The 22,683-nt window shown below is 36.8% G+C and overlaps 1 pseudogene across 1 annotated transcript in view; it reads left to right on the top strand.

Moving 5' to 3' along the window:
• Window positions 1-20,567: 20,567 nt before the first annotated feature.
• The window catches only part of LOC143683069 (rab GDP dissociation inhibitor beta pseudogene), a 28,584-nt pseudogene continuing 26,468 nt past the window's right edge, over window positions 20,568-22,683 (top strand). Inside the window, exon 1 of the transcript XR_013175403.1 lies at window positions 20,568-22,227. The product of XR_013175403.1 is annotated as a rab GDP dissociation inhibitor beta pseudogene (transcript). The remainder of the gene's footprint in view (window positions 22,228-22,683) is intronic.

The raw sequence follows: 22,683 nt of genomic DNA, 5'->3' as shown, positions 1-22,683 counted from the left end.
AGGAGTAATAGCGAGCACTGTTCAGTAATTATTATAAATATTATTCAATAATTTTTTAAGGTCAAATATTATCAAACAAATTCATTAGTTAATTTCAATAATAGCCTAGGTCTGAAGTTAATTTTATGAGTTCTGAAAATGAGAATGTGAGAGCAAAAAAGGAAAAGGAAAGGGAACTTCAACTATAAATTTAGAATGTTGCATGAAGTTATAATAAATAAGACAACATGCCTTAGATTCCATAGATTAATGGAATAAATTTGTTATATAAGTTTACCTAATTGTACACAAATATCAAATATCTGATGAACAGGGTATATTAGATTAATTAGTAAACATTGCTAAGAAAACGAGGTAGTTGTTTGCAAAAATGAATTTAGATTCTTGATCATATAAATAGTCAATGAAAGATTTACATAAAAAATGATTCTAAGGACATACCAGAAAAAAAATAAATAGGTATAATACTGAGGTATATAATTGCTTTTTAAACCTTTCTAAGCCAAGAATGTAAGCATAAATGAATTGACTAATAAATTTGATCTCATATTTTTTTCCAGTTGTGCATGCCACCATAAGGACCTTTTCTTCCACTCACTGAAAAGCAAGAGGGACAATGAAAAACTGAAGCTCAAACCTTTAGTATACAGATGCAGTCATACTCGGCATACTCATAAGGGCTTCCCATCGCCCCTTAAAAGAATAGAAAGTTCATAGGAAGAAGAGGAGAAAAGGCAGCACAGAAAAGACTGAGCAAGAGTGCTCCATGGTGGCAGCTTCCAGATGTCTTCCTGAAGTGGAGGTGCAGAACTGAAGGTCAAAGATTTACATCTCTATTTTGAAGAGTAGGTACAAGAAGAGAAGTGGCTCTCTGACCACAGGAGTCCCAGACTGAATATGGTTTACAGAAACAGACGTGAGGTTAAATGAAGAATCACTAAGACAAGTCGCAGACCTTGAGGCAACAGGCAAGATAGACTTGCAACCTACAATTCAACCAGCTGCAGGACTGTAATACTACTAAGAACCCAGTCCGACCAAAGGAACTTCTTGAAAATTGCTGCTCCAGGAAAACTCAAGGAATTTAACAATGGACTGTCAAAAGACACTAGCACACCTTGAATACAAAATCGCCATAATTTTAATAGAAAAGAACCAGTATAATGTACCAACAGATGAAAACTACACATCAGAAAAGTGTTGCTACAAAGCTTATAAAAATCACAAAAAAATAATACCCCAATATATTATTTTTTTAATGAAGCAATTACATTTTGAAGGAAGACCTCAAAGCAGAAGTGCAAAACTTCAGGGAAAGAGAAAAAAAAGGGGGGTGGGCCACGGTGGCTCAGTGGCAGAGTTCTCGCCTGTCATGCCAGAAACCTGGGTTCGATTCCCGGTGCCTGCCCATGCAAATAAATAAGTAAATAAATAAATTCAGGGAAGGAATGGAAAGACAATAAAATAAAATATGATCTGCCTGAACTCCCAAAAGAAGAAGAAAATAATGCCATGAAGGAAATGATAAAAATTAGAGGAAAACAAAGGAGAAAAAACCATTGAACTTAAAATAATGAAAATAGAAGAATTAAAAAAAATAAGATACCAAAATTAAGTAGAAGTTTTAAAAGCATGTAGAAGGCTTAGGAAAAATGGTCGATATAGAAGAAAGGCAAAAAAATTGAATATATACATACATGAAGACCAGATACTATCCTAAAATAGTGGAGTTGAACAAATATTTGCTCATATAATTCAAGAAAATTTTCTTGAAACAGAAGAAACCCTGAATTGGCATACTGCAAATACCTGAACTAGTTACACAGGCACCCCCCCCATAGAAGGCCTGAAGTCAGTCCTACCTTGGTTGAGACAGAAGGAAGCTGGAAGATGCAGTAAACAGCATCACCGAGGACCATACTTCTTTCAGAATAAATGTTTATTCAATTATAAAAGAAATTAAAGACGGCCTAGAACAGGAAAGCTTAGGGACAAAAAGGATTCACCCATCATCCTACTAATCTACGCTAATTGTCGTCACATTTTGTGTATCCATTTAAATTTTTCTGTAATTAATTAAGCATCTATTTCTATAATATACTTTGTAGGAAAAGGAGACTGTGTTTACATAGGGCTTTTTACATTAAATAAACATATTAGATTTTCCCATAGATGTTAATTGGTTGTTTTAGGTTTTCCCATAGATGTTAATTGGTTGTGGTTTTTTTTGCATGGGCAGGCACTGGGAATCGAACCCAGGTTTCCGGCATGACAGGCGAGAACTCTGCCTGCTGAGCCACCATGGCCCACCGGGTTATTAATTATATTTTTAATTATTGTCTACAAGTTGATATATATATTCCTGCACATGGTAGAAAAAACTACACAAAATAAAATGGTGTACAGTGAAAAATTTGTTATCTTCTCATCTTGGGCTCTTTTCCTTGTGTATCTTTCCATAGACATTTCATTTCTTTATATCAAAGGGAACAGAACATAGACATTGTTTTGGATGTTTTTCCCCATTGGTAATGTGTTTATTTAGAGACATTCTACATCAGCAATATAGATCTATTTCATTCTTTTGGATGGTTATATTGAACTATATGAAATATGAACTATGGTTTACTTAATTGGACTGCTAGCTGATTTTCAATTTTTAGCTTTACCAACAATGCTCAAATGAATATTCCTGTGTATAAATGTAGGGTATGTGTGAGTATAGTTCAAGATAAAATATGTATAAGTGTAATTGTGGGGTGAAAATATGTACACATTTAAAATTTTTACAGATATTGCCATATGGATCTCCAAGTGTGTTTACAAGCTTCCATACCCAGATATATGAAAGGAAACACTTATAGTTCTTCATCCTTGCCACAATGTATGTTAGTAATTTATTTATTTTGTTTTTGGGAGGTGCATGGTCCAGCAATGGAACCCGGGTCTCCCACATGAAAGATGAGCATTCTCCCACTGAACCACCTGTGCACCCATAATTTATTCTTAAACCTCTGTCAATATGATAAGTGAAAAAGTAGTACTTTTAACTAGAAATTTAAAATCATAACTAAGGTTCAAAATCCCTACTATCCACTTGTATTTCTTTTTCTGACTATTATATTCATAAACTTTGCTATTGCTATTACTGCATTCTTATTGATTTATGACAGCTCTTTAGATATTAAGTAGATCAATATTGTGTATGTCAAATGTCTTGCAAATAGTTTTCCCCAGATTGCAGTTCTCATTTGACTTTGTTCATTCCCATTTTTTGTAGTAACAATAATTTTATTTTTATGTAGTATAAATATCAACGTTCCTTCCTGATTTATGGGATTTATGATTTAATTAGAAAGATGTTCTTACTCTGAGGATTTTTTCATTTTGCAATATTTTCCCTATTGTTAAACCGCCTTTATAAGAAATAACGCAAAGTTTTCTGTTGTATCAATGCATCATAATTTGTTTAGCCGGTCTCTTATCATTGATTATCTAGATTGATTCCATTTCTTGTGGTTCTGCAATTACAGAGCCAAAGTATATTTTTCTTTACTATTTTACATTTGTATTCCTGCCAAATTGCTTCCACGTATATTGTATCAATTTACATACCCATGTGCAGTACATGAAAGATGCCATTTCTCGGCACCATTATCATTGTTGCATATTGTTTGTTTTAAAAATTTGTCAATTGTGAGATTTTACATTTACATTGCTCTCAGAAGCAATTTAATGACATTATTTATTCCCAGTCCTTTGTATCTTTTTCTATAGGCTTCTTTCCCTGTACCTTTTGCTCTAAACTCATTTTATTGTCTCTGCCACTCAAAGACCTGACTGAGAAGATAAAGATGTCCCTTCTCAAATGGTAGACAAAATGCACAAAGGGAAAGTCAGGTGGCTGCTCTTCCAAGTAAGGGAGCAGCATATCGAGACACTTCCTTTCTCTACTCTAATAGCCCATGTCTTGTAGTGAGATTAAAAAAAAGACAACAACATTATCTCAGTTACATTATGCCTAATCCCACAGCCCACTTAAGCTTCCCTTGTTTTCTGTTCTCCCTTGTCTGGGAAAAAGATGGACTCTATCTGAGATGTCTGAGACTCAGACATTATTTTCTTGCAACCCACAATGATTGGGTGGCAAAAAGAGGAGGCACTTGAACCGTTTTCTGAAAACCTTCCCCTCACACAGTGGTGTAAAGCCCCACGTACCAGGCTGCAGGCTCGCATGTCCTCTAAAGACTGCAGCTATGAAACGGCCCCTGCAAGATCAGACCCTTGCCAATTACAGTACCAACATCTATTAACTTTTTCATTCATCGCCAATTTTCATTCATTTCTTAAGGCTAATACTAATCGCAACTTAAAAAAAATAATAATGCTAAACAGGGCAAGCAATCTGGGAACCCAAATGGTATATTCCCCTCCTGATGCACATTCTCTCATTAGACGCATTCGTAGTGGAGGGAAAAAAAATTCCCTCTGAAGAGCTGGCACTGCAAATTATTTTTTTATAAATTATATTTGTTCTACTGTTATTGAATATACTATTTTTTTAACTTATAAAGTGAGAGTTTGGGGATAATCGACTTGGAAAGCAGTCTCAATGGAGAATTTAAAATGAGGGAAAACATGGTAAAGAGAAAATAATAAGGGAAGTAAAGTACTAGATCTTGAAAAGTAACCTGGGATAAACCAAAGGGGCTTTTAATAAACAGGATCTTTGTTAAATTTGCTCTGGACGTAGCTCACAAAGATTCCAAAAATATTTTACTAGTAAAGAAAATAACCACTTCCCTAATATGATTCATCTGCCTAATCTTCTATTTATCTTCTAGCTACAATTATCATACCAAAATGTTGACTAAACTAAAATAAATTTATCCTAATTGGATGAAAAGTAGCATGCTCTATTATTTCTATATTTATTAGTTTGGCGAGTATATGTTGACACATTTATCCTTATAATCAATCATTTCCTAGTTAGGAGAAGTCAGAGCCCTAATTTGCCTGTGCTAACCCCTGATACTGCTGGCCAGAGGATTCATATCCATTCTCATTAAAAATTGCATCTTGTAGGTGCATGGATGGTTCAGTGGTAGAATGCTCGCCTTCCATGCAGGAGATACAGGTTCGAACTCTGAACCACGCACACACACACACACATGCACACACAAAATTGCATCTTGCACATCTGTTTTTCTAAGTCATGCCTTGGTATCATTGTCAGAAGACACATTAGCAGCCCATTTTATTATAGAATAGGCTTAGGTTGAAAGGAGTAAATAGAGTAGTTTAGTCACTAATAAAGTACAGTTTGTATTCATGTAAATACCAGCTATCTAAATTCAGATGTCAAGCAAGTTTGCTGGCCCTAACTCAATGAGCAGTAGCATTTACAACTGTATATATGTGGCATTCTTATAGGAGATTTTATTTCTTCTGGTAAATCAGCTGCTTTCAGATATTTTTTTTTTATTAGAGAAGTTGTAGGTTTACAGAGAAATCACACAGGAAACACAGAGTTACTATATATCCTCCTGTAATTAACACCTTGTATTAGTGTGGTATATTTACTACAATTGAAGAAAATATTATCGTGATTATCTAATAACTATAGTCTGTGAATTACGTTAGCTTGCTCACTGTTTATACTGTACAGACCTTTGGCTTTTAAAAAAATTATTCTAGTTAACATACACAAACAACTTAAGCTTTTCCCTTTTAACCATATTCGAATATATAATTCAGTTTTGATAATTACATCCACAATGTCATGTTACCATCAGCACTATTCATTACTAAAGCTTTTCCATCATTCTAAATAGAACCTCTGTAAAACTTCAGCACTAACTCTCTCTTTCTGGGATAACCCAGATAAACAAATGAGAGACCCTTAGCTCTAATCCTCATTTATAATAACCTCAGCCCTCAAGGCTTGAGCCACAGTGTTTCTTTCCTTTCAACATTCAGTCAATTTCAGATTTTCTACAGCTGGAGAAGAGACTGTTTCTGTCTCACTCTGTGACCACTCAAAGGTCCAGTGCCTCCACGTGGCAGATTTTAAAGTGCCTTCTGCTCCAGATTTTTACACTCCTCTTCTCGGTAATCAAATACATGCTTCAACAGAAGGGGAAGGGAAATGGAAACAAAGGCATTTCATTACTAATACTGGCTTTACAAGAATTGCAAATTAAGTCATTGGTCTTATTACATAATAAAATAGAGGTCATGGTTAAAGTTACTCAGAAGTACCACGTGCCAAATTATAGCTTCTGAATAACGACTGCATGCAGTAAAAGCTAGTAAGGACAAGCATTTATTTGGTGTCCCAACACAAGAATTATGGAAATTCAGAACAAATGAAAAGATGATAGAGCTCAGAAAACTAAATATGTCAGTCGCAACTTGACCGTTCTTTTACAACCTATCAATTCTTAGCTCAGCACACACATGCTATCTTTGACCACTTTCCCCATTTTTGGTTGTAGGACACTTTGGTTGATGTCTTGCCTGACTTTCACATGTTGTATAGTGTTTCTGCCTTTATTTTTTTGCTGCTTCCACCTGCTGACACCAAGTGCAAACATCTAAAGACACAACAGCAGTAGGCAACTTACTCAGGAAGAGGGCAGCAGCTGGGACCTTCTTTCTGTGATAGAGAGAAGACACACTCAGTCTCTGCAGTGGAGACATCAACCTCTGCTGGAATACCGTGCACACACACAGAAAATGTGACTTGTTTGAGGTGGACCAAACTTGCGGCAAAATATAGGCTTCTCAAACCTTCAATAAGAGATTTTTAAAAATCATAATGGAAGGTGAGGAAGGACGGTCAAAAAAGTCTCCCTCTTGAAGTTTCAAAAGGGAGTTTTTTCAAATCTTCGAGAAACAGGTGGTTCCCGCTATTCAAACTTATTTTATGAATCACAACTTCGAGGGTTATTTTTTCAGGGCAAAACTGATAAAATTTAAAGGAGCCAGTTCAAACACACTAAGGAGCAATCTTACATCATAAGAAACATAAAACTTAGGGTGCAGGGGTGGTTCTGTGGTAGGACACTCGCCTGCAACGTGGCAGACTTGGGTTCAATTCCTGGCCAATGCACCCCTCCCCCAGTAAAAAATTAAATGAGATATTAGCAAGGGTGAAGGTATTTGCACTGAAGTGAAGGACAAGGAAGATCTTACAGATCAATCTATGATTACATAATGTTTTCTGAAGTTATTAACCAATGAAACGATTTAGGAAAATAATATTAAGAATGAAGAATAAGGGTGGGCCACGGTGGCTCAGCAGGCAAGAATGCTCGCCTGCCATGCCAGAGGACCTGGGTTTGATTCCCGGTGCCTGCCCATGTAAAAAAAAAGAATGAAGAATAACACTTTTTTTGTTGTCGTAAAAACCTAGGTAATCCCCTGAAAAGTCACTATTTAGTGAAGTGGCCAGGTACTAAATAAGTGGTCTGAACCCAGGAATGTATTAAAGATCATTGTTTAAACATCATCTAGTTGGGTTGAGTTTTTATAATGCAGTGGTAATCGAATTTTGAAAAATTAATCAATACTATACATAATCTTTTCAAACTATCATATTATAAGAGAAAATATATCATCTTACAAAATACACAAAAACATTTCACGTAAAATTTTCGAATAGGTTTTAAAAATGAGCTACATACAAGAAAAAGAACCTAAAATAATATTATACACAAAGACTTCAAGTGGTAGAATTAAAAGAAAATGAAACTTCTCCGGAAAAAAAAAGCAAACAAAAACCAGGGAGAAATAGCAATGGTAAAATTATTCAAAATAGGTTTCACATGCAAGAAAAATCCTTCAATGGAAATGAAGGATATTCAAGCTGATAAAAAGCACGTCCTACCAAAAACATGCATTTATCTGGAAAAAATTTATGTAAGCTAAATACTTAACAAACATCAACTGTATGTTAATATCTAATCACAATATATAAACCCAAACTGATAAGAAATACAAGGAAAAATTGATAAATTCTCAGTCATAACATGAGACCTAAATTCATGGCTCTCAGCAATTGCCAGATTTGTAAACAAAAATATGTAGGAATGCTGTAAACTGGAATGCAAGGAATCATCTTGAGCTAATACAATCAGAGTTTACATTACTTTCAAATACAAAAAATACTTCAAATTCTAAAAAGCAGCTATCAGGCAGGCTACATCCTTTGATTAATTCATTATTAAAATACGAAATTAACAGTAAAAGGATAAATGCAAAATCTGGCCACTTAGAACTATAATAGAATGATAACATGACCTGGAAATGATGCCATATGAGAAAAAATTGAAGAAATTGTGCCTCTTGAGAAGACTTAAAGGGCATTTTGCAGGCAGTCCTAAAATATAAACATATTGTGTGCCTACAAATATCCATATTAGGACTATGAATAGAAGGAAAGTCAGACGAGTGTTAAAACTGGTATGTGTTTACTGCATTATAGCTAGGATAGATCGTCAATCATATCTCATTCTCACAACTACCCTAAAACATACACAGTTATCGTCCAACTGCAGAACAGAAAAACCGAGGATAAGAAGTTAAGTAATTTGCCCAAGATCAACTGCAAAAAGTGGCAGAACTGCCTTGAAAATTCCATGATTTCTTGGGATTGCCTTTTTTTCTTTCTCTCAGAAGAGTAACTTGAGGGTCCTCCAAGTTGTCACATGTATTGGTAGTTGGCACCTTTAAATTGTTGAATATTATTGTAGGGCATGGATGGACTAAATAGACTTCCAAAAGCTGCTGCTGGTAATATGAATGCAATGCACAACCTCTTCTGAAAATGGTTTCACAGTATATCATAAGTGTCAAGGTACACCTTCAACCCACAAACTTCATGACCCATTAAAATGCATTAAGCTGGACCAGGGCATTTATACCAGAGTGTTCATGGCAACATTATTCAAAATAACCATAAGCACTTGGATTTATCACAATCACTTTAAACTCAGCATATCCAAATATGGACTGTTCTACACCACAGTCACTTACCACACCTTATGAATCCTTATTTCTCCATCCATTCCATCTCCCAGCACAGAAATGTAAAAAGCAGACTTATCTCCTTCTTCTTGCATTTTCTTTCCTTTCCACATGTTATGCTAGGTCACCAGTCCCAGTGACTCTGCTTAACAATACATCTCACATACATTACAGGTCTGCATCTCCACTGACAGGATTTTAATTCTGATTGATAGAATTTTCGTCATGATTGCATCAAAATGCTTTATACTGAGCAACTCTGACAAAATTTAATTCTATTCCTTCCTTGCTTAAAAATTTTCCAAGTTTCTACTTTGCCTTCAGTAAAATATTCCAACCCTTCAACAGAAGGATCTGGCCCCTGCCTTCTCACCAGCTTCGTTCTTGCCTTCTTTTCCTGCACTCTCACCTACCCTGTGGTCCACTCACAATAAACTGCTTAAAATTCCTTGAAATCATCATGGGATCCAACCCCACTGAATATGCTGTTGACTTGCCTTCTTTGACAAGTAAAAGTCTAGGTGCTTATAAAAATGCATGTTGAAGAAAAACAAAAAATATGAATGGACATTTTAATGTATGTCAAATAGGAAATAGTATGCAAAATTACAGAGGTTTTTAATAATATTCAACTAGCCCAGTTAACAGTTTCTCAGAAAAATGTATACCTTACAAAAAAGATGTTAGGGTACATTCATCTTTCCCAGTTAGCCCCATTCCCTAGTCCCAGGAGAAAGTGTTGCTGCAATCAGACTTCCAACCCTTATCATTTCCCCCTCAGACTCTTCTCCCTGTCTCCCTGTCTTTAGGAGAAAGACAGACCTCTGTAAATGAGAGCCTAATGTTGGGCAGGATTATTATGTTATAAGTCATTACCAATGTGGGGTCCTGCCTTTGGTACTAGATATCTCTTTCTCTAGAGCTTCCTGCTCACATGAGAAGCATATTCTTCTAGTTCCTACAGTGAGAGGCCTTGATTCTCTACCCCTAGATGCTCCAGCTCTGACCCAGAAATAAACTAGTCTTATTCAAAAGGAAGTGGAAAACAGCCATTCTCAGCCTTGGTTCCAAGCTACATCCTTTAATCAAGATTTATTGGTAATAAAGCTGATTTTAAAAATCTCTATTTGAATTCTGCACCAATTTCTGAGTTGTTTCAGAGTCAAACAGGATTAGAGGTAGGTAATAAGATTTTTATATTTTACAGGTTATATAAATTCCTGGGTTTGTGAGATACTTAGAAAAAATAAACTATTTACGTGAACAAAAATAGACCTAACATATTCCAGAAAGCTGAGATTACAGTTCAATAGAACTTCAATGCAAAAACAGTAAAACTTTACCCAATCCAGAACAAAACAAAAAAACACTGATGACATGAAAAGTAAGCAACACTTCTTAATTCATAGAAGAAATCTAAAGTAAGAGTAAAAAATCTAAAACTAATAGAAAAAAAATCTATGCATGCTGAGATAAATGTATGGGGCCCAAAAGCTTTTATTACTATCTTCTTAAAAAACACAGTCAAAATAATAATACCAACCATAACAAAATGAATCTAAATTAGAAAAAAATAAGAATAAAATAAACCAAAAGATCAAGGAAAAGAGAATTATAAAAATTAAAACAGAAAATAAAATGATAAAGAATAAATAAAACCAAAGTTTGGTTCATCATAAAGAACTACAACAGCTGACTATCTATGTCATCCAGTATTCGAGTAAAGCAAGAGCCTGTGTAATAAGACAACCTTCCACCGAACTGCAAGGACTTTGATAAACCAAAGAATGACTTAGACAAGTCCAGCTTGGGGAGTAAGATAGATTTTATTGGGGGCTTATATGGGGCCCTCGTCCTCAGAGTCAGAAGGAGAGACAGCAATTCCTTGCTACGATGGTCCACTGACCAGAGGAGGAGGCAGAATTTTACAGTGGGACTAGACAAAGAAGGCACAGAACCGAGAGCATGTGCGCATAAGTGCTGACAAAGCTAACTGTTTCTTGATGTTTGTCCCTCTTAGGCATAAGTTCTCATGAAGCTAAACTGGGGAAAGATAATGAAGGCACAGAGCTAAGAGAGCATGTGCAGGAATGTGTGTAATTGCCGATGAAGTTGGGAGCATTGGGGGATCTTGGAAAGTGTGAAATCTTTACTATACTACACCTAGTTGGAAGGAAGGAAGGAGGGAAGAAAGGGAGAGAGAGGAAAGAAGAAAGAAAGGGAGAGAGGCAGGGAGAAGGAAAGAAAGAAATTGATGGAGGGAGAGAGAGAGAAAAAAAAAGAGAGAGAGAGACAGAGAGAGAATTAATGAACCATACGTGCAATTTAAATATCATCAGAAACTCCTATATGCAACTCTATGGCATCACATCTGAAAAGCTACAAGGAATCTCAGCACTCTTGTGGTTCCTCAGGAAACTAAATAAAGAATTGCCATATGACCCAGCAATCCCACTGCTTCTACCCAGAAGAACTGAAAGTAGGAATTTAAGCAGACATTTGCACACCAATGTTCATAGCAGCATTATTTTCAATTGCCAAAAAATGGAAGCAAGCCAAGTGTCCATCAACCAAAGAATGGATAAATAAAATGTGGCATATACATGTGCTGGAATATTATTAAGCTGTAAGAAGGAATGAAGTTTTGATGATTGCTGCAGCATGGATGAACCTTGAGGACATTCTGTTGAGTAAAATAAGCCAGACACAAAAGGACAAATATGGAATGATCTCACAAATATGAACTAATTATAATAAGCAAACTCGGGGAGTTAGAATCCAGAATACAGGTTGCCAGGGGATAAAACTGGGATAAAGAAAGTAGAGCCAGGGTGGGCTATGGTGGTGCAGTGGCAGAGTTCTCACCTACCATGCTGGAGACCTGAGTTCGATTCCTGGTGCCTGCCCATGTAAAAAAAAAAAAAAAACGAACAAACAAACAAAAAGTGGGGAAGCTAATTTTATTAAGATTTGGAAGTGGGTAGCAGTGATGGTAACACCTTATTGAAAGTGCAATTAATAGCACTGAATTATGTTGGTGAATGTTTTGAAAGGGGAAGTCTGGGGTCATGTATGTTACTAAAACAATGTTAGAAGATAAAACATGGGGTAGCATGGTGAACCCTGTTGTGATTGATGGACTGTGGTTAACAATACGAAGTAAGAATGTTATTTCATGAATTATAACAAATTTACACTATTACAGGGTATTAATTATAGGGCAGTATACAAAAAAAATACACCTATGTAAACCATGGACTATAGTTACAGTAATATTTTAATATTCTTTCATCAATTGTAATAAACGTAATACACTAATGTAAAGTGTCAACAATAAGGGGTGTAGGGGATTTGTATTTTTTTACATGACTTTTCTGCAAACCTGTCTTTAAAATAAAGTACAATAATTAAAAAAAAAATGTATGCTAAGTGAAAGAAACCAAATGCCTGGATGCAAAGCACTACATATTGTATGATCCCATTTATATAAAATGAAAATATAAATTAACCTGTGGAGGCAGGATTAGATTAGTAGTTATGTAGAACTGGGGAAGGATAAAGGGATTGATAGGGGATGGCTAAGGTTATAAGGTTGTTCGTTTTGAAGTAATGAAAATGTTCTAAAACTGGTTGTGGTGATGAAGGCACAACTCTGTGATTATGCTAAAAGCCATCGGTTGTACACTTTGGATGGATCGTATGGTATGTGAATATATTTCAATAAAGCTGCTTTGAAAAACTATCACTGGGCTCACATTAAATAACACCTAATTATTTATTTTCCAAAATAGGTCCCAGAAAAAGAGGGAATAATTGCCAGCTTATTTCCTGAAGCTAACATAATTTTAAAAAGAGTAAGCAATAATGTTCACAGTGGCATTATTCACAATCGCCAAGAGACAGAAACAATCCAAGTGCCCATCAACATATGAGCTGCTAAACAAAATGTGGTATATACATCTGATTGAATATTATGCAGCAGTTAGACAAAATGATGCCATGAAACATATGACAACATGGACAAACCTTGAGGACATAATACTGAGTGAAATAAGTCAAATACAAAAGGGCAAATACTGTATGAAGTTGTTATTATGACTCTGGTAAAGCCACCAGAGTTTCAGACCAACTAGAAGGAAAAATCTGAGATGAGGGCATGGCAGCCTATGACAAACTCTGGGACCTGCTCTGTAGCTGCTTGTTGAAGTGTGCTTTGAAAATCACTGCTTTTTATTTTCTTGTATTTGTATATATATATATATATATATATATATATATATATATGCTATATTCTACCACAAAAAAAGGTAAAACAAAACAAAAACTATAGACAGCTATAGTAATATTAGATTAAAAAAATTTCTGAAATCAAAAATTTGAAAATGTTTAGTAACGTAGGTTACTACTATAGCAAAGTCTATGTTTATAATAACTTTCTACTTGATATTTTGAGAATGTACAGTTTTGGTAGTTAATCTAACGATATTTAAGATACTGTTTAACCTTCCCGGACCAGCTGAGAGTCTCGGGGAGGCAAGTTTCCCAAGCCGAGGCAGCCAGCGCCCCTCTTTTGCGGGCAGCTTCCTGGTCCGGCTACGAGTCTCGGATCAGAGCGCTACCCAAGCCGCGGTGGCCCTCCCCCATGGGTGGCTTCCTGGTCCGGTGGGGAATTCCCCAGGCCGTGGTGGCCGGTGACCGACGCCCCTCCCCCGCGGGCGACTTCCTGGTTTGGTGGCGAATTCCCCGGTCCGCTGCGGCCGGCGACCAGCCACAGGGTCCCCTCAAGCCGCGGCGGCTGAAGCCCCCACCACGCACAGCCCCCTGAACCAACGGAGAGAATTGGATTGGAAATCCCCAGGCCACGGAGATCGGTAACCGAGGGGATCCCTTCCAAACATGTGAGACAAACGTGTGCCACGAGCGCCACCTACTGGGCAGGATAAGAAAAACAGAACCCAGAGATTTCACAGAAAAATCTTACAACCTTGTTGGGTCCGACACCCAGGGAAATCTGACTAAATGCCCAGACGCCAGCAGCAGAAGATAACGGTCCACGCTCAGAAGATTGAGAATATGGCCCAGTCAAAGGAACAAACCAATAGTTCAACTGAGATATAAGAGCTGAGACAACTAATGCTGAATATACGAACAGAAATGGAAAACCTCTTCAAAAATGAAATCGATAAATTGAGGGAGGACATGAAGAAGACATGGGCTGAACATAAAGAAGAAATAGAAAAACTGAAAAAACAAATCACAGAACTTATGGAAGTGAAGGATAAAGTAGAAAAGATGGAAAAAACAATGGATACCTACAATGATAGATTTAAAGAGACAGAAGATAGAATTAGTGATTTGGAGGATGGAACATCTGAATTGCAAAAAGAAACAGAAACTATAGGGAAAAGAATGGAAAAATTTGAACAGGGTATCAGGGAACTCAAGGACAATATGAAGCGCACAAATATACGTGTTGTGGGTGTCCCAGAAGGAGAAGAGAAGGGAAAAGGAGGAGAAAAACTAATGGAAGAAATTATCACTGAAAATTTCCCAACTTTTATGAAAGACCTAAAATTACAGATCCAAGAAGTGCAGCGCACCCCAAAGAGATTAGACCCAAATAGTTCTCCAAGACACTTACTAGTTAGAATGTCAGAGGTCAAAGAGAAAGAGAGGATTTTGAAAGCAGCAAGAGAAAAACAATCCATCACATACAAGGGAAACCCAATAAGACTATGTGTAGATTTCTCAGCAGAAACCATGGAAGCTAGAAGACAGTGGGATGATATATTTAAATTACTAAAAGATAAAAACTGCCAACCAAGACTTCTATATCCAACAAAATTGTCCTTCAAAAATGAGGGAGAAATTAAAACATTCTCAGACAAAAAGTCACTGAGAGAATTTGTGACCAAGAGACCAGCTCTGCAAGAAATACTAAAGGGAGCACTAGAGTCAGATACAAAAAGACAGAAGAGAGAGGTATGGAGAAGAGTGTAGAAAGAAGGAAAATCAGATATAATATATATAATACAAAAGGCAAAATGTTAGAAGAAAATATTATCCAAACAGTAATAACTCTAAATGTTAATGGACTGAATTCCCCAATCAAAAGACACAGATTGGTAGAATGGATTAAAAAACAGGATCCTTCTATATGCTGTCTACAGGAAACACATCTTAGACCCAAAGATAAACATAGGTTGAAAGTGAAAGGTTGGGAAAAGATATTTCATGCAAATAACAAACAGAAAAGAGCAGGAGTGCCTATACTAATATTCAACAAATTAGACTTCAAATGTAAAACAGTTAAAAGAGACAAAGAAGGACACTATATACTAATAAAAGGAACAATTAAACAAGAAGACATAACAATCATAAATATTTATACACCGAACCAGAATGCCCCAAAATACGTGAGGAATACACTGAAAACACTGAAAAGGGAAATAGACTCATATACCATAATAGTTGGAGACTTCAACTCACCACGCTCATCAATGGACAGAACATCTAGACAGAGGATCAATAAAGAAATAGAGAATCTGAATATTACTATAAATAAGCTAGACTTAACAGACATTTATAGGACATTACATCCCACAACAGCAGGATACACCTTTTTCTCAAGTGCTCATGGATCATTCTCAAAGATAGACCATATGCTGGGTCACAAAGCAAGTCTTAACAAATTTAAAAAGATTGAAATCATACACAACACTTTCTCGGATCATAAAGGAATGAAGTTGGAAATCAATAATAGGCGGAGTGCCAGAAAATTCACAAATACGTGGAGGCTCAACAACACACTCCTAAACAACGAGTGGGTCAAAGAAGAAATTGCTAGAGAAATTAGCAAATACCTCGAGGCGAATGAAAATGAAAACACAACATTTCAAAACTTATGGGACGCAGCAAAGGCAGTGCTAAGAGGGAAATTTATTGCCCTAAATGCCTATATCAGAAAAGAAGAAAAGGCAAAAATGCAGGAATTAACTGTCCACTTGGAAGAACTGGAGAAAGAACAGCAAACTAATCCCAAAGCAAGCAAAAGGAAAGAAATAACAAAGATTAGAGCAGAAATAAATGAAATTGAAAACATGAAAACAATAGAGAAAATCAATAAGGCCAGAAGTTGGTTCTATGAGAAAATCAATAAGATTGATGGGCCCTTAGCAAGATTGACAAAAAGAAGAAGAGAGAGGATGCAAATAAATAAGATCAGAAATGGAAGAGGAGACATAACTATTGACCTCACAGAAATAAAGGAGGTAATAACAGGATACTATGAACAACTTTACGCTAATAAATACAACAATTTAGAGGAAATGGACGGGTTCCTGGAAAGACATGAATAACCAACTTTGACTCAAGAAGACATAGATGACCTCAACAAACCAATCACAAGTAAAGAAATTGAATTAGTCATTCAAAAGCTTCCTAAAAAGAAAAGTCCAGGACCAGACGGCTTCACATGTGAATTCTATCAAACATTCCAGAAAGAATTAGTACCAACTCTCCTCAAACTCTTCAAAAAAATCGAAGTGGAGGGAAAACTACCTAATTCATTCTATGAAGCCAACATCACCCTCATACCAAAACCAGGCAAAGATATTACAAAAAAAGAAAACTACAGACCAATCTCTCTAATGAATATAGATGCAAAAATCCTCAATAAAATTCTAGCAAATCGTATCCAACAACACATTAAAAGAATTATACATCATGACCAAGTAGGATTCATCCCAGGTATGCAAGGATGGTTCAACATAAGAAAATCAATTAATGTAATACACCATATCAACAAATCAAAGCAGAAAAATCACATGATCATCTCAATTGATGCAGAGAAGGCATTTGACAAGATTCAACATCCTTTCCTGTTGAAAACACTTCAAAAGATAGGAATACAAGGGAACTTCCTTAAAATGATAGAGGGAATATATGAAAAACCCACAGCTAATATCATCCTCAATGGGGAAAAATTGAAAACTTTCCCCCTAAGATCAGGAACAAGACAAGGATGTCCACTATCACCACTATTATTCAACATTGTGTTGGAGGTTCTAGCCAGAGCAATTAGACAAGAAAAAGAAATACAAGGCATCAAAATTGGAAAGGAAGAAGTAAAACTATCACTGTTTGCAGACGATATGATACTATATGTCGAAAACCTGGAAAAATCCACAACAAAACTACTAGAGCTAATAAATGAGTACAGCAAAGTAGCAGGTTACAAGATCAACATTAAAAAATCTGTAGCATTTCTATACACTAGTAATGAACAAGCTGAGGGGGAAATCAAGAAACGAATCCGATTTACAACTGCAACTAAAAGAATAAATACTTAGGAATAAATTTGACTATAGAGACAAAAAACCTATATAAAGAAAACTACAAAAAACTGCTAAAAGAAATCACAGAAGACCTAAATAGATGGAAGGGCATACCGTGTTCATGGATTGGAAGACTAAATATAGTTAAGATGTCAATCCTACCTAAATTGATTTACAGATTCAATGCAATACCAATCAAAATCCCAACAACTTATTTTTCAGAAATAGAAAAACCAATAAGCAAATTTATCTGGAAGGGCAGGGTGCCCCGAATTGCTAAAAACATCTTGAGGAAAAAAAACGAAGCTGGAGGTCTTGCACTGCCTGACTTGAAGGCGTATTATGAAGCCACAGTGGTCAAAACAGCATGGTATTGGCATAAAGATAGATATATCGACCAATGGAATCGAATAGAGTGCTCAGATATAGACCCTCTCATCTATGGACATTTGATCTTTGATAAGGCAGTCAAGCCAACTCACCTGGGACAGAACAGTCTCTTCAATAAATGGTGCCTAGAGAACTGGATATCCATATGCAAAAGAATGAAAGAAGACCCATATCTCACACCCTACACAAAAGTTAACTCAAAATGGATCAAAGATCTAAACATTAGGTCTAAGACCGTAAAACAGTTAGAGGAAAATGTAGGGAGATATCTTATGAATCTTACAATTGGAGGCAGTTTTATGGACCTTAAACCTAAAGCAAGAGCACTGAAGAAGGAAATAAATAAATGGGAACTCCTCAAAATTAAACACTTTTGTGCATCAAAGAACTTCATCAAGAAAGTAGAAAGACAGCCTACACAATGGGAGACAATATTTGGAAACAACATATCAGATAAAGGTCTAGTATCCAGAATTTATAAAGAGATTGTTCAACTCAACAACAAAAAGACAGCCAACCCAATTACAAAATGGGAAAAAGACTTGAATAGACACCTCTCAGAGGAGGAAATACAAATGGCCAAAAGGCACATGAAGAGATGCTCAATGTCCCTGGCCATTAGAGAAATGCAAATCAAAACCACAATGAGATATCATCTCACACCCACCAGAATGGCCATTATCAACAAAACAGAAAATGACAAGTGCTGGAGAGGATGCGGAGAAAGAGGCACACTTATCCACTGTTGGTGGGAATGTCAAATGGTGCAACCACTGTGGAAGGCATTTTGGCGGTTCCTCAAAAAGCTGAATATAGAATTGCCATATGACCCAGCAATACCATTGCTGGGAATCTACTCAAAAGAATTAAGGGCAAAAACTCAAACGGACATTTGCACACCAATGTTTATAGTAGCGTTATTTACAATTGCAAAGAGATGGAAACAGCCAAAATGTCCATCAACAGACGAGTGGCTAAACAAACTGTGGTATATACATACGATGGAATATTATGCAGTTTTAAGACAGGATAAACTTATGAAGCATGTAATAACATGGATGGACCTAGAGAACATTATGCTGAGTGAGTCTAGCCAAAAACTAAAAGACAAATACTGTATGGTCCCAATGATGTGAATCGACATTCGAGAATAAACTTGGAACATGTCATTGGTAACAGAGTTCAGCAGGAGTTAGAAACAGGGTAAGATAATGGGTAATTGGAGCTGATGGGATACAGACTGTGCAACAGGACTAGATACAAAAACTCAAAAATGGACAGCACAATAATACCTAATTGTAAAGTAATCATGTTAAAACACTGAATGAAGCTGCATCCGAGCTATAGGTTTTTGTTTTGTTTTGTTTTGTTCTTACTATTATTACTTTTATTTTTTTTCTCTATATTAACATTCTATGTCTTTTTCGGTTGTGTTGCGAGTTCTTCTAAACCAATGCAAATGTACTAAGAAACGATGATCATGCATCTATGTGATGATGTTAAGAATTACTGATTGCATATGTAGAATGGTATGATTTCTAAATGTTGGGTTAATTTCTTTTTTTCCGGTAATTAGTAAAAAAAAAGATACTGTTTAATATTATTTAATCTAAGAAACTGATATCTGTATCTATAGATTGTTTACTTCCTTGATTTAATGCTGAATTGGTTTATGAACCATATCATACAAGCAGCCTTTACAATGATCATTTTGATATTTTATTTAAATATGTCTATGGACATGCTAAGTAAGATACCAGTTTAGGTAGTTTAGATTTTCATATGTTTGATTGTAAAAACATTTGTATCTTCATATTTTCCTGAAATCAAGAAAATATTTAGTGACATAGGTCATTACCACAGCAATGTAGATATTTGTAGTAACTTTTTACTCGATATTGAGATCATTCACAGTTTTAACAGCTGATCAAATGGCATTTAAGTTAGTATTTAATAGTTAAAATTTAAGAACTCTGGTCTCTGAATTTGTAGATTTTTTTCCTTATTGCCTTAATTTTGAATTGTTTATGAAACTTACTGCACAAGTTATAAAACCTACTGTCATTATTTGGATACTTCATTTAAATATGCCTATGATTAAGCTAACTAAGATATCCATTTTTGGTGGTTCTAAGTGTATTGTATTTTTCTTAAATGAAAACATTTAAAAAAGATAGTTTACCATGACCAAAGGGGGGGAGGTTAAGTTTTTAAAGGAGTTCTACATTAGGAAAACTGTCCACTTGATTCACTATACAATGAAATAAAATAGTAGAATATTATAATTTTCAAAAACGCAGTTCCCATTCCCAAAAACAATTTCAAATTAAATAAAAATAACAAGAAACTTCTTCAGTATAATGAAGACTACATACAAATGAACAAAATCAAGTATAATATTACATGATGACATAATAAAATCATTGCCATTAAAAATCATAACCAAATCAGGAGTTTCCATTATCATTATTTAATAAACACTAGAATAATCAATCTTCATAAATTCTGCCAAAGTAGAGACAAAGATATATTTATACAGGGTTAGCATGAAACCCATCTCAGAAAACGCATGCTTCTACGAATCCATGAGCACTGTCTCCTGCCCCGTCCCGCCCTTCCCTGCTCTCCTCCTCTTCCATCTGAGAATGGGAACCCGAGTTCGCCCCCTCTTCAGCTCCGTTTTGTCTCTGGTCCTGTCTTCCCCTTCCTTTCGGTTCTCGAAATCGGTCTGAGCGCTCCGTCCGCCTCCTCGGTGTCGGTGGCGAGTGGACCTTCTCTAGAAACCCTGCGCCTCGTCCTCGCGTTCTCTCCATGCCCTCCCGTCCCCCCGGGAATGAGTACAATTTACCCGTGCTGGGCCCTGGCCTGGCGGGATGCATCCTATCAGGCAAAACGTCGGTGAAGGGAAAGAGAGTTCTTCACATGGATCGAAAAACCCATATTTTGAAGGAAGAAGTGCTTCTGAAACACCCCTGGAAGATTTAGCCAAGATTTAAATTACCAGGAGCGCCACCAGCATCAATGGAGAGAGGAAGGGACTGGAATGCCCACCTAATGCCCAAGTTCCTTAGGGCTTGTGGTCAGCCGGTTAAGATGCTGCTTTACACGGAGGTCACGCGCTACCTGGATTTCAAAGTGAGTGGAGGAAGTTTTGCCTATAACGGAGGAACCATCTGTAAGGATGCTCCCACCTAAGCAGAAGCCCTGACATCCAGTTTAACGGGGCTATTTGAAAAACGTGGCTTCAGAACATTCCTAGGGTACCTTGCCAATTTCGATGAGAAAGAGCCTAGAACTTCTGAAGGTGTTGACCCTAAGAAGACTGCAATGCGAGATGTGTATAAGAAGTTCGACTTGGGCCAAGAAGTTGTAGACTTTACTGGTCATGCCCTTGCACGTTACAGAACTGATGACTATTTAGATCAACCATGCTGCGAAACCATTAATAGGATTAAACTTTACAGTGAGTCTATGGCAAGATATGGCAAAAGCCCATACCTTCATCCTCTGTATGGCCTTAGGGAACTGTCACAAGAATCTACAAGGCTGAGGGCCGTTTGTGGAGGTGCCTGCATGCTGAATAAACCAATCGTTAGGTCGGGGGAAGCGGGAAGGGCACTGCAACTGGAGCTGCGGAGGCTCTGTCGCCCCTCCCAACATGGCTTCTGGAACCGCCCCTTCCGACCACCTGACTTCCGGGGAACTGCCTCTTCCAGAAGTCACCTGACCCCCTTGGTTAAAAACCGCTCATGTCATCACCCAGGCGCTGACTCAGCTCCCTCCATTTTGGATTCGGTGAGCTCTGCCGGGGAGCACAGAAGACCCCGCCACCCCCACTTTAAATTTCCCAGTCTACCTTCCTTCTTTCTCACCCTTTTGCTTCCTAAACCTTTCACCAATCACGAAATCATGGTGTGGAATGGAAGAGTTGTGGGTGTGAAATCTGAAGGAGAGCCTGCTCGCTGGAAGCAGCTCATCGGTGATCATAGTTACGCAAGAGATCAGGTACAAAGAGTGGGCCAGGGGATCAGAGTTATGTGTATCCTAAGCCACCCAATCAAGAACACAAATGGTGCAAATTCATACCAGATCATTATTCTCCAGAACCAAGGCAATCGGAAGTCAGACTATGTGTGCATGATTCCCTTTGCACACCATGTGGCAGTAAAAGGGAAGTATATTGCCATAGTTAGCACCACTATGGAAACCAAGGAGCCTGAGAAAGAAATCAGACCAGCTTTGGGGCTGTTGGAAACAATTGAACAGAAATTTGTTGACTTCTTTGTACCAGAAGATTTGGAAACAGAGAGCCAGATCTTTATTTCCCACACGTGTGATGCTACAACTCACTTTGAGACAACCTGTGATGACATTAAAAGCATCTGTAAGAGGATGACAGCATCAGAGTTGGACTTTGAAGAAAAAAGTGTAAGAAAAATAACATCCATGGGGAAGACTGACAGCAGTACAAGTTAGTATCTAATTAGGACAAATTTTAAATTTTGCAAATAATGCATATTGCTTGAAGTCAATATTGTAAGGCCTGCTTTTGTAATCAAAACTGAGAGATTGAAGAATACTGTGCAGTAAGTGTCCCTTCCCTTTACCCTTTCAATATCATGTATTAACTTGTTTTCCTGGAGTGGCTATTCAGGATTGGCAGGCTACCACATTCTGTTTAGTTAAACTAATACTGGCTTTTTTCCCTAGTGAAAGATCGATTTTAAAAACCAAAGCAAAACATTGAAATGGTGATACACAGAACCTGATACAGTACTTTTTGTCTTTTAATCAGTGTAGCTTTTGCAGTTATGTACTTCTGATGCCTAGAAGTTGGATCAGTATGATCTGTGGGCCATCTGTTCTCTTGACATTATGGATATTCTAAATGGAATATCTCATTATTTGGGAAGGCATCCCTAAGTTT

This window comes from Tamandua tetradactyla, chromosome 5 (assembly GCF_023851605.1).
Source record: "Tamandua tetradactyla isolate mTamTet1 chromosome 5, mTamTet1.pri, whole genome shotgun sequence".
Lineage (NCBI taxonomy): Eukaryota > Metazoa > Chordata > Mammalia > Pilosa > Myrmecophagidae > Tamandua > Tamandua tetradactyla.
This window is presented reverse-complemented; position numbering and strand designations above follow the sequence as displayed.